The 13,155-nt window shown below is 36.7% G+C and overlaps 1 protein-coding gene across 2 annotated transcripts in view; it reads left to right on the top strand.

Annotated features, from left to right (window-relative positions):
- Positions 1–13,155, top strand: part of CNTN3 (contactin 3) — a 358,137-nt gene that overhangs the window by 93,949 nt on the left and 251,033 nt on the right. The gene's annotated exons all lie outside the window — the stretch shown is intronic.

The raw sequence follows: 13,155 nt of genomic DNA, 5'->3' as shown, positions 1-13,155 counted from the left end.
CAATTTTCTTTTTTAATTTTGGAAAATTTGAAATTTAGAATAAAGTAGAAAGAAAAAATGAAAAAAAAATTATCGTCTTTGACACATACAAAAGCAACTATTACAAATCATTTGTTGTATTTTCTTTTGTTAATTTTATTTTATTTTCTGGAGAAATAAGTGAAGAGTTTTTTTAAAATAGTGTATATATAACTAACTTTTTGTTTATTTTATTTTGTTTTCCCTCTTTTTATGATATTCTGAAGCACCAAAAAAGCTGAAACAATAATACAATGAATGAATACATCTGTAGGTATCATTGAGATGTAGCTATTGTACCATTTTACTGTATTTCTTCTGTATATATGTGTGTGAATGTGTGCTTTTTCCTTTTTTTTTATCTGTCTACTTATTTTGGCTAACCCATTTGAAAGTAAGTCATAAAAAGCATTACTCCTAAAATTCAATACTCATCTCCTTATAAAACCACTTTTCTACATAAACATAATTTCTTCATGATACCTGAGGAACCTAAGAAAAAAGTAGCTTGAGACTTTTCTAAAAGAAGAAAATGAGTGCAGAATGAGGCCAAATGGAGTAGTCAGGTAAAACACATGTTATTTAAAGACATGAATAGATTGGAATAGACTTTTAGGCTCTTATGTCAAAGTTCAAACATGCTTCAAATATGTACATGATAATATATAGCAAAAATCCATAATCAATAATAGTTACAGATCAAAATCTTTAACTTTTAAAAGAAAGAGGTTTTTTGTAGTTTTTGCAGATTTTTACTCTGATGCCTCAATTTTGTTCCTAAAACATTTTCATTGACTGCTACTCATCAAGTACTGAGGACAAAAAGAATAGTTGTTTAAAAATTTCTGACTTTCAAATGGGCTTTGGAAAAAGTTCAATATGGTAAAATATTTTATTCTTGGAGTCTTTTCTTCATTTATAAAGTTTCAAATATAATCTCTGTTTTAGGAAAAGGAGCAAAAGTGACACAAAATGTACTGCAGCAGTATTACTGTTTATGATATGAAATTTTGTAAAAGCAGTGTTGAAATTTTCCAAATAGTTGAGGAGACATTCACAGAAAGACATACTCAGAAAGGGGAAGACATGTTTAGAAAGTAGAAAGGCAGCAAAAGAAAATGAGATCAGCTTTTAAAAGGTTTCACATTTTTAGTTGTAATTTTACATTATGTGCAATTTGTGTTGTGTTTCAGCATTTTTGAGAAATGTTTTACATATTTACAAACAAATATATAGAAAAAGCAGTGTCCACTTTAGTAAGATGTGAAGACATCATAAAGAATTTAAAGGTCAACTTATTCTCTAGATATGGTGGTAAAACGTTATAAGGATTTGTAAGGGAGAATTGGATTAATTTACATGTGACAAATTATATGTAATTATATATATTTGCACATATATGTAGATATGTTCCCGTGTGTGTAATTGTACATGCAAATATATGTAATGTATGGACCCCTGAACTTTATATTTTCCTCTTTAGGGAATTAGAAAGGCAGTGGAGGCCTATGTCCATATAAATATACACTTAAGCCTATTATAATTGAGACTACAGATCATACTATATGAGAGAATTTAGATTACCTTCATGAAATTATTTTTTAAAAATTATCAATACTATAATGAAGGATAAAAGACATGGTCACCAAACAGGAACATTGGCTTACTTTAGTATTGTAGATTTAGTCATGGACAACATATGCCCACAAAATTCACATATTTGGGCTGCTTGTTTTCACAGTGATAGTTGCAATGTATGCAAATACAGCCCAAGACTGCTGACACACATCTTCAAATGCTTTCAATCATAGCATTCTTCCGTTCTATGTCATGCAAATGTGAATGAATTTCTGTACTAGTCTTCCCTTAATAGTGATTAAGGAATGCTTTGAAAGCAAAATAAACTTTTCAAGTTCTTCCTGAAATGATTGAGGAGTATTTTTCATTTGGTGGGTTTAATAACACCACTCTTACAATCACTGAGAAAATGATCAAGAATGCCTCTGGACTGCAGTTAATCTCAAAGCAGATTTGGAACTTTGTGAGTTTGTGGTGTTGGATGTGGCACTTCGAGTAAGCAATTGTCATAAACTCAAGTGGCTGTCATTTCTTCTGTAGTATTTGTACACAGTGTAATATGATTTGATAGCATTGATACTGGTGGAATGGAGATGTCACTGATCCCTGCATATAAATCTTGACATCCTCCATGTTTTTACAGATAAACTTATTTCAAATCATCCCCTCTATTGCAGCAGACTAAATCTTGAATTGCTTTTCATTTATACCATTTAAATCTTGACAGTTTATCAGAGTACGCATGTGAGAATCAGTAAAAGATGCAGACACTGTTGGTGTATTTTGTTCTTATAACCTTGATCATTGATTATTCCACATATTGGATGTTTTGTAAGCTTCATGGTGACTAAGAAGGCATGTGGGGAACTTAAAAAATATATTGCAAGTGCTATTAGAGTTCAACAAACATTTAAGGTTAAATACAACCCACGATTTTATTTAGTTCTTAAAATAGCAGTCTCAAAAGTATCTGTTGGTTAGTTAACTGACTCCTGCAAATAAAGTGCTCACTCAAATGAATTTAATTGACTGTTGCCTAAGTGTTAAGCTGTCTTAAAGTACTCACCACATAAAAGTGTTTTTAAATACCCCTGAGTAGGAAGTCTGTTGAAAGCAAAAGAATGGAAGCTGGTATATTTACAAGGGGTGGGTATCATTGCAGGAGATCAGAATAGGGAGGTGTTTGCCTGGTGACAGCAACAGAGGAGAAGGTTTAAGGATGAAGTATGGAGAATTAAATGAAAGGGGCAGGCCGGAACCTAGGGTGAAGTGCGAGAGCTTACAAAAGATTGAACAGAGATGTGGAAGGATCTCTAGTGCAGCAGGATGTCATGGAAATTGAGGAAGCAGTTCAGGAAAAGGGAGAGGTGGAAGAAGAGGATGTCTGAGGAAAAGCCACTGAGGCTTGTGAGTAGGAAGCCTTGAATTACTGGAATGTAGGGCTTTAAGGGGGGAAGAAAATACATTGAGGTCCATAATACTTTGATAAAACTGAATTATACTTACTGACATGTACACATGTATACAGTTGACCCTAGCACAATATGGGTGTTAGTGTTACTGAACGGACAGTTCAGTAAATGAACCGTCTGCTTTCCTGGTGCATTAAAGCCAGACATCCACACCAAGGCCTTGCAGTGGGAGAAAGGAGAGTGTTTATTTGCAGGCAGCCAAGCAAGGAGAATTGGGCAGCTCACACTTAAGACCTGACCTCCTCAGTGGCTTATAAGCAAGAGTTTTTAAAGGTAGTGATAAATTTCAGAAAAGCAGAAGTTAAAGGCCAGATCGTAAGTCAGCACATGCAGGTTATACATTGGTTTGGCCTAAAAAGGTGGGTATCTTGAAGCAAGAGGAGAGGGAGGTTACAGGTCTCTCTCCTAGATGGATTCTGGCTCTCTGATTTGAGTTTGGTTGAGAAAGTGAAGCTTTGTCTAAAAACTTGGAGTCAGGAGAAAGGACTGTTAAGGTCTGGCCTGTGGGCATGACTTCCTCTGGGGCCCTCAGGAAGAAATTTAGAACCAGGAACTGTGGCCAGGGTTCAGTCCTCATTTCCCCCTTATCGGAGGTCTATAGGCCAGAGGTTCCATTTGGTAAAGGTCCCTCTTACTGAAAAACAGCTCAGGGACATATATTAACATGTTGTCTTTAGTTTCTAGAGGAGCCAGACATCTTGTGACTCCAACTTCCTTGGATATTGTTTCAAGCTATTACTATGTTCTTACTTACCAAGTTGCTCATTTACTTATCAGGGCTAGCTCAGCGCCTGGAATTTCCGTTGAAGGAACTCAAGATTTTTCTTTACTTCTATGCTTGGGAAGGCCTGGCAGGCCCCTAAGAAGGATCTCTGCCCCATCTCAATAGGTGTGTTGACCATCCCCCCAAGTATGACAATCTATGTATAACTTTTAACTCCCCCAAAACTTAACTGTTATACTTAGAGCCTACTGTTGACCAGAAGTCTTACCAATAAAATAGTCAATTAACACATATTTGGTATGTTATATGTATTATATTCTGTATTCTTACAGTAAAGTAAGCTAGAAAAAAGACAATGTTATTAAGAAAATTATAAGGAAGAGAAAATGTAGTTACTATTCATTAAGTGGAAGTGGATCATCCTAAAGGTCTTCATCCTCATTGTCTTCACATTGAGTAGACTGGGGAGGAAGAAGAAGAAGGGGGGTTGCTCTTGCTGTCTCAGGGGTGGAAGAGGCAAAAGAAAATCCATGCAAATGTGGACTTGTGCAATTCAAAGCTGTGTAGTTCAGAGGTCAACTGTATTTACATGCATATCTGTGTGCATTCCAGGCCTGCCCATGTTGTAGATGACACAGTGAGATCTAAAGCATTTCAGGTACTTGTTCAAAGTCACATAGCTTGTTATTGACTCAGTAGAGCTTTTTCTAGACTGCCTGAATTTTCATCTAGGGGGTTTTCAGCTGCACTAAGCCTTTCATCTGTATGGTGTGTTGTACATTCTTCTACAGAAAAGAACCAAGTGGTTCCTCCTTGGTGGTGGATAAGGGAGACTGTTGATACTTATCAGCGATTGGGAGACAGATGTGTGTGTGCACAAAGACCTGGGTGTGCACTGAGAGGAGTTGAGGAGAGTTGTCTTTTGAAAATATCTCTGAAGATTTTCAACTAATAAGTGTTCTCAAGGTGAAAAGCCTTAAGTGAATGGTCAAACGCTGAACTTCCCAGGAAGGTTGGGTTGCTGAAAGGAAAATGAATTCTTACAGATAGAGCTGCTTCTAAGTCAAACAAAACTTGAGGGTTCATTGAGATCAACTGGCTAGGAATTTCCTTGACATGCCAACTGGCTTAGTGAATCAGAATTTCATTCACAGTGTAGATATTTGATATGTTCAAGCCCTGGCTGCTATGTTGACCTACCTTGTTTTTCCCTCTTGAAGACTGTACACTGCTCTTTCGGAATGAATAGTGAACACATACCAATGGTTTCTTGTGTCAAATAATTCTTGCTGATTTATTTCACCCACTACTGAGTGTTTGGGAGATTGGGTCCTTAAACAGGGTGTGCATTTCCTTTATAGTATGTGTATGCCATCTTGCCAATAATGATATGAGTTTGATGGTATGAAAATGCTCACCAGTGTGGAAAGAGGCCATTTCCTCATGATTATCAGTTGCCAGTCATTGTCTTGAAGCTTGCATGCAAGTAATGACCACTATCACTTGACCGTCTTCAGAGGTGGGCCCTGTGTGAGGTATTTTACATATGTTTTTCTGTAATTCTCATTTCAACTGTGCAGTGTCTATCTCCCACATACTTTCTATGTTCTGTTTCCTCTGAGTTTTAAAAATTTTCTTTTTGCTTGATATAACATTCAGACTCTATGGAGTGAAAAATCCTGTGGGGTATCCCTTGAGGGTCCCTTCCTCTATTAACTAGAGGACTTTTCCAGTGTTTATTCTTTTCAAACTTCCCACATACCCAACTCCCTCCCCACATCCAGAAATTCAAAGCTTGAACATAAGAAAATATTCATTTCTAAGGACCATTTCTGCATTCTGTATTACTTTTGAGGCAAAATTCTAACTCGAAAAATGCTTGCATATTTTAATTTGAGAATTGGCAGAGCTCCCTGCTCTTGTTTTGTTAGGCCTAAGTTGCTGTGTGTCTTCTCTTTTCCCACAGATAGCTATGTAAAACAATTTATTTTCACTTCTCTGCATTTTGCTTCCTTTGAATATCAACCAATACTAAGTTTGAGACAATGCATAGTGAAAGAACTCTGTGGTTACAAATCTAACACTGGATACTATTTTAAATAGAGATATTTTGCATTTAAAATTATTTTGCAAGAACTATATACAGTAGAGAAAAATCAAGTTACACATGCATCCCTACACATATAAGCATCTGGTTGTGTAATTGGATGAAACTATGGGAGAAGATAGAGTCATTTTATCTTTTATGGTATTATTCTTATCATTTTAAAGCAGTGTCACGTTAATGAACAACTTTTAGAAGTTATTTGCCAACTGTGGTAAGGAAAAGTATAGCCCAGATATTTTCCTAAGGTGGCTGATTGTGTAATGGTTGCCAGTTTTTTCATTTGCCCTAAGACCAACTAATAATGGCTACAAAAACATCATATTAATTTCTTTGAAGAGTGTACAGTGAAATGGCAAATGACTTCTAGAAATGGAGAGATTGTTAGAATTTATTTCTCTATCAGTAGATAAATACATAAATGAAGATTATTCAACATCCTTTTTATTGATTCCTTGGTCTGTCAAATTGTTGACAATTATTGGAGCATATTATCACTACCATTGCATTACAAATTCAGTTGTCCAATTTTGTATCATTGTGATCCCACTATGCACATGTGATTTCATGTTAGACGGTTAAGGCTGAACTATTGGTGAATATGACATCTTTCCTCAATGTTCTATTAGTTTTGAAAAAATAACACTTTATTAAATATTAAACACTGATTTTTGGTTATACTACATTGTTGATATTTATCACTTGAAAAGAAGGAAAATAATAAACCTGATGTTGACCAAAAAAAAAAAAGTCAAAAAAATTCTGTACCCCTAGCTGGCCATTAGACTTCCCAATGTGTTTCCAACTTCTGCCTGGCAACTAAGGAAGCAAGCTCTTGTCTTGGCATTTGACTTATTACTTTCTCTTTATACCATCTGGGCTTACTTTATTTATAGGACTAGGGGCGACAAAAGTAATATTCCTACCTGTCACTTTAATAGGAGGCAATTTATTCCTCTTAACTACAAGGACAGTTCAAAACAAACTTTTTGCACAGGCTGACCTGGGCCTCAGCTAGTGGTGAGTGCCCTTGTGAAACTATTTCTTTTTAGGAAGCTGCTCTTTTTTTTTTTTGGACTGCTCGCACAGCCATTGAAGATCCAGCCCTTATTTGTGGAAGCTCTTGAGGGCTAGTTATGGGGGTGTGAAATGGTGTGTTAACACATGAAACCATATTCCCTGAACTTTGTGACTGTTTGGTTTCTTTATCTGACAGCTTTCTAGTGTCTGCTGGCCTGAGAGAGTGGAATATGTAGGCTGCCCTTTTATAAATGGCTCTGGTTAGTTACTCATTGTTTATTCTAAGCATGTGTACATTATTTGCTCCTCCAATCTTATAAGCAGGGAGGTTGTGGTGAAAGCTGCTATTGGCTGAACTTAAGGCATCAGGCAACCCTGGGATCAGTTGCTGTCATTGTGACATTGATTGGTGTCACTTGTGGACATGGAAGCACTGGTACGATTAAAGTTTTAGTCCAAAAGCACGTGAATCCTGGGAATAGTCTTTTCCTTTTTTACTTTGTTCACGGCAACATCATTCATTCTGTCTTGTTCTGAAAACTTTTTTGATTTAAAGGGCAGTCTGAGTATGTCACCCAGTAAGTAAAGGGAGATGGCAACATTTGTGTGTTTTTACGTTAGCCTTAACCTTTTGAAGCAGAGCTCCTAGATTTTGTCTCCAAATAAGTTTTTCATTATTAAATTTTTAGTGGATATTAAAATACCTTGCATGACTTCTTCACTCTATGGCAAAATAGAACTTTTCATTCTTATCCCATGAGTGTGTGTGAGCAAGTGTCTGCACACTTGCAAGCGATATTTAAGCTCAGACATATGTACAAAACGAGAGAAGTGGTATTAAGTGGAGCATAATTACGTAGATAATTATGAAGCATTGACTGTTGAACAGTGTACCGTGTGGGTTTCTGAGTGAACATCTATTTTTTCATTAAGGAATAATTTTACTGCAGTATATACAAGGCCACAAATGACATGTTTCTTTCTTTCTTTCTTTCTTTCTTTCTTTTTTTTTTTGCTTGATTATGCAGCCAAACAAATGAGAATACTCAGTGCTATGGCCATTATTTCTATTATGGGAGAAAATAAATAACAGTATAAAAGAATCTAATGCTTTTTTTCTGCCTCATGGGGTTTTTGAAAGCTCTTTGCTGCTTATTTTGTTGAGTTTCCCATTGATATTACTTTGGTGAGTAATTATTTGAAGAAGGGGTAGAAAGTAAATACTTGCTGGAGAATTGTCTCTCAATGAGAACTGATCCAGTGGGCATTATACTGATTCCCCCTTTTCCCCCTCTTTTTGAAGTTACTACCTTCCACAGATTAATAGGAACCTTTTGTCTCAGACTTAATACTTGCATTTATTTGCTCAAACCAGATAACTGAACACAGGTACCAGTATTCACAACTACCATGAAGATAACGACAATTCCATCCTATTTTTCAGGCCATGTATATAGGAGGCTATAGTGAATAAAATCCCATAGTAGACTGCTTCCCATAAATTATGATTCCTCAGTCAGAGGTAATTAAAAGTTTGATGCAACGCTAAGTAAACAATATGCAATAATAATATCAAATAACATTTATTGCATTGCCACTGCTGCAATGAAAAAATACTGCTTATCTTTGCATCAAAAATCCTATATTATAGATATCATTCCCATATAACAGTAGAGAATTCAGTGGCTCAGAGAGCTTAAATGACTTGCCTAAAGCTAAATGGAATATTAGTGGGAAAAAAAATCATGTTTATTGTGGTCCAGAGTCACTGTTCCTCCTAGTAGACATGATCTTTCCTAAAGCTGGGGTCAGCAGAATTTTTCATAACGTGTGCTAGATAGTAAATATTCTCAGCTTTGTGGGCCATGTAGTCTCTGTCATAACTACTCAACTCTGCCCTTGTAATGTGTAAAACAGCTATAGACAATATATAAACAAGTCAGTGTGGCTGTGTTCCAATAACATTTTATTTATGGACATTAAAATTCAAATTTTATATAATTTTCACATGTTATGAAATGTTCCTTTGTTTGTTTTTAGAGACAGGGGTCTCACTTCATCACCCAAGCTGAAGTGTAGTGGTAAGATCATAGTTCACTATAACCTTGAACACCTGTGCCCAGCAATCCCCTGGCTTCAGCCCTCCCAAGTAGCTGGGACTACAGGCACACCACCACGCCAGGCTAATTTATTTATTTATTTATCCTACTTCTTGTAGAGATGTGTTGAATTGAATTTCTGATAAAGTGGTATTATACTTAGATGTACCTTCAAGACTTTATGCCTTGAAGGATAAAGGGCAAAAATATTCCAGGAGGAAGAATGACATAAATCAATCCAAGATATGTTATTTGATAAACCAACTTATTTTGCAAGTAATTATATGTGAATTTCTTGCTGACATCCATGGATGTCTTACTCCCTGTAGGGCTGTAGTCTATGAATATGAAAATTGGGCTCTGTCAATATGGAACTGCTGAATTGAAGATTGCTAGACCTTTGATTTTTTGTTTGTAAGAAGGTGAAATTTGACTTTAGGCCTAAATCTCTGGATTTTTTTTTAAATGAAGCCATTCAATTTAAAGGAAGTGTTTTCTCCCCTCCTGAAATTCTTTGATCCAAATTTAAGAAGTGTTCAAGATAGATTTGGCCCAATAGCCACCATCGTGCAGCTCTGCAAACCTAAATTCCCAGTATCTATGATAGGTCATATACGTATCATATGATTGTAGAATTTGTGATTTGCAAAAACTTGAAAAAAACAAACTAGCCCAGGTTCTATCTGAAAAGCAGCCCCAAAGCTCAAACTGAGATTAAGGGACCGAGATGTGGAATGTGTCCAGGCAGCCAGCAGGTGACTGATTTGAATCCTAACTTTGGAAGATTTAGATTAAAGTAAGAATTGCTTGTTGATTACTTGTTAACTAAATTCATAGCTTGCATAAATGATTTCTCATAGATTTGGGGATATTTTGCCAAAAGATACATTCCGTAGGAATAGTAAGGCCTTTGCAAATGCTGACCCTTCCTGAAGGTAACTTTAACCACAGTAAACATTCTTAGAGATTTGAGTAAGTGAAACACCAAGCAGAACTCAGCATTTTTGTTTTGTTTTGTTTTAATGTCTCAGGCAGCTGTTACTTTCAAACAAGTCATTAAAATGCAGAAAAGGGACTTTAGTTCAGCACTCTGAGGTTTGCCAAAGATTACTATTAGGGTGCTATTGCTGTTGAAAGTGCTATTTTTGTATGTCCTTTCATGAAGCTAGTCCTGTCTTGTACCTGTACTGATGGTACTCAGAAGGGTGTGCACGGGGTGTAGATGATCAAGAATCTGCAAACTGCCTAACAGAAATAACTGCCTCTGTAAGGACACAGTGAAGGTGTTTCATGAGAGTCATAGACACATTCACTGAATTCGCTTCCGTTATATGTTCATATTTTTATATAATGAATTGTTTTATAGTTGGATGCATAAATTACAGTTGGAGTTAAGTGAATCTGATTAGGGTGGTCTCAGGAAAGTCCAAAGTCTTTCTGTGATCAGCTATAACATTTTGTAAATTAAAACCATCTGCAATGATGCTTAAGTAAACACACCTATAGACCCAGGGAGATTCCCAGACAATTGCTAATTTACTAAGTTTTCATATATATATATATGAAAACTTATATATATGTATATATATGTATATAAAATAGGTATGCTAAGAGGTTAGAAGAAGTGTGTGTTAAATATGGTCACTATCTTCTGAAAGTATAAAGCCTGGGGATGAGGGTGATAAGAGTGAAAAACAAGTAAATGTAATATATTATAGGATAATGATGTTGTGATGAGTAAAATACACAAACATTGTTCTAGGAATTCAGAATGAGGAACGATTACTACAAGGGAGATAATGAGGGAGGATGAATGAAAGAATTGAGAGCAGAGTTTCCTCAGACTTCCTTACACAATTTGGTGGCTTCTCATACATACTGCCAAATGCTTCTTCCAAAACGGTGGTACCAAAAAAGTATAGAGAGATTCCGGTTTAACTCATCCTCTCCAGCCCTGTGGGTTACTTATTTATAATCTGTGCCATTATTAAGGAAAGCAATAGGAATTAAAAGGAAGCCGGGCACAGTGGCTCATGCCTGTAACCCAGCACTTTGGGAAGCCAAGGTGGGTGGATCACGAGGTCGGGAGTTTGAGACCAGCCTGGCCAACATGGCAAAACCCCATCTCTACTAAAAATACAAAAATTAGTTGGGCATGATGGCGTGTGCCCATAATCCCAGCTACTCAGGAGGCTGAGGCAGGAGAATTGCTTGAACTCGGGATGTGGAGGTTGCATCACTGCACTCCAGCCTGGGCAACAGAGCGAGACCCCATGTCAAAAAAAAAAAAAAAAAAAAAAAGAAAGGAAAGGAGCACCACTTTTTTATTCAGAGTGCTTAATAGTCACTTAGAATTAGGTGACTTAGCAAATGCAAAGTGTGTAATACTGGGCCTAGCATCCCATGTTTATTTTCCCTCCGCAGGTTGACATTTTAGAATGTGCATGTGTTTATTAACTAAGAATATATAATGAAGAGGGATTTTGTTCCATACTGTATAGCTCTAAGAAACAATGCTTCTGAAAACAAAATAAAATATGTTTTTGTTTGCCAACATTTTTGGCAATACACAGTATTTCTCTTCTCCCTGAGGCTACAGAGGTAGCAGTTCAGTAGATTTGAGGAGGGCTTTCTTGTCTTTACTGTATCTTGGGCCCAGTGATACTCTTTCAATTTTTAAGATGCTTATATTTTTTCTTACATTGCCAAGGTTGGTTTCATTCCTAAGAAAAGGAAATGAAAGAAATATCTTACAGTTGTCACCCATTCCCTCCTAAAATAATCTGGGGCACTGGTGGCAGGAGAGAAGGTTTCTAGACCAAAGCTTATCAAATTGGGGATAAGAACCCATTGATGTTGTGATGATATGAACATAGTAGTAGTTTATGTCTAGCATTTTAAAAAGTAGGATAAAGCACATCAGATGGAATAGAATAGAGTAGAATAGAATATAAAGGAAAAAAGTTAACAGTCCAGCATGCAGTAAGGATTAGTATTATTTGAAGAAATCTTTTTATCAGTTGTATGTTTACTTTATCAGTTGTATGTTTATCAGTTGTATGCTTACTGTGTCTACAATTAATCATGATGATAATTACATTTTTAATTGTGAATCAATTAAAAATAAGTTTAACAAATGTAAGCCTAGGCAACTCTAAGACATACCCCAATCTCCGCACCCCATAGTTCCAGATGCGTTTTGGGGAAAGTTGTTGTAATAGTCCGTTTTCATACGCTATTAAGAACTGCCAGAGACTGGTAAATTATAAAGAAAAGAGGCCTAATTGAATCACATGGCTGAGGAGGCCTCAGGAAACTTACAATCATGGCAGAAGGCAAAGAAGCAGCAAGGCATTTCTTCACACGGTGTCAGGAAGGAGAAGAGCCGAGCAAAGGGAGAAGAGTCTCTTATAAAACCTTCAGATCTCGTGAGAACTCACTCACTATCACTAGAACAGCATGGGGAAACTGTCCGCATAATTCAGTTACCTCAACACATGGGGATTATGGGGATTACAATTCAAGATGAGATTTGGGTGGAGACACAAAGCCTACTCATATCAGTTATCCTTTCTGTTCTGCTTCCTTAGACCTTCATATCTTACCCCACAACCCAACTCAATCCCTCTCAGTAGTCTGGAAGTATAAAATCAGGATCCTCACTTAAGAAAAGAAACAGGGAGGCCAGGCGCGGTGGCTCATGCCTATAATCCTAGCACTTTGGGAGGCCTAGGCGAATGGATTGCCTGAGCTCAGGAGTTCGAGACCAGCATGGGCAACACAGGGAAACCCAGTCTCTAATAAAATACAGAAAGTTAGCCGGGTGTGGCAGCTTGCGCCTATAATCCCAGCTACTCAGGAGGCTGAGGCAGAAGAATTGCTAGAAGCCGGGAGGCAGAGGTTGCAGTGAGTCAAGATTGGGCCACTGCACTGTAGCCTGCGTGACAGAACAAGACTCTTTCTTAAAAAAAAAAAAAAAAAAAAAAGAAAGAAAAGAAAAAGAAACAGGGAGGGAGAAGTAGATGGTGTTTATACACTCAGACATTTACAAACACAGTGCTGGCTTCTGCTTACTAAGGTGGGGGCAGGAATAGAGTATGCTCTTTTCTACTTTATGAGATTACAGCTGTAAAATACTAC

This window comes from Pan troglodytes, chromosome 2 (assembly GCF_028858775.2).
Source record: "Pan troglodytes isolate AG18354 chromosome 2, NHGRI_mPanTro3-v2.0_pri, whole genome shotgun sequence".
In the NCBI taxonomy this organism is placed as follows: domain Eukaryota; kingdom Metazoa; phylum Chordata; class Mammalia; order Primates; family Hominidae; genus Pan; species Pan troglodytes.
Note: the sequence above shows the minus strand (reverse complement) of the source record. Positions and strands in the feature narration are given on the sequence as shown.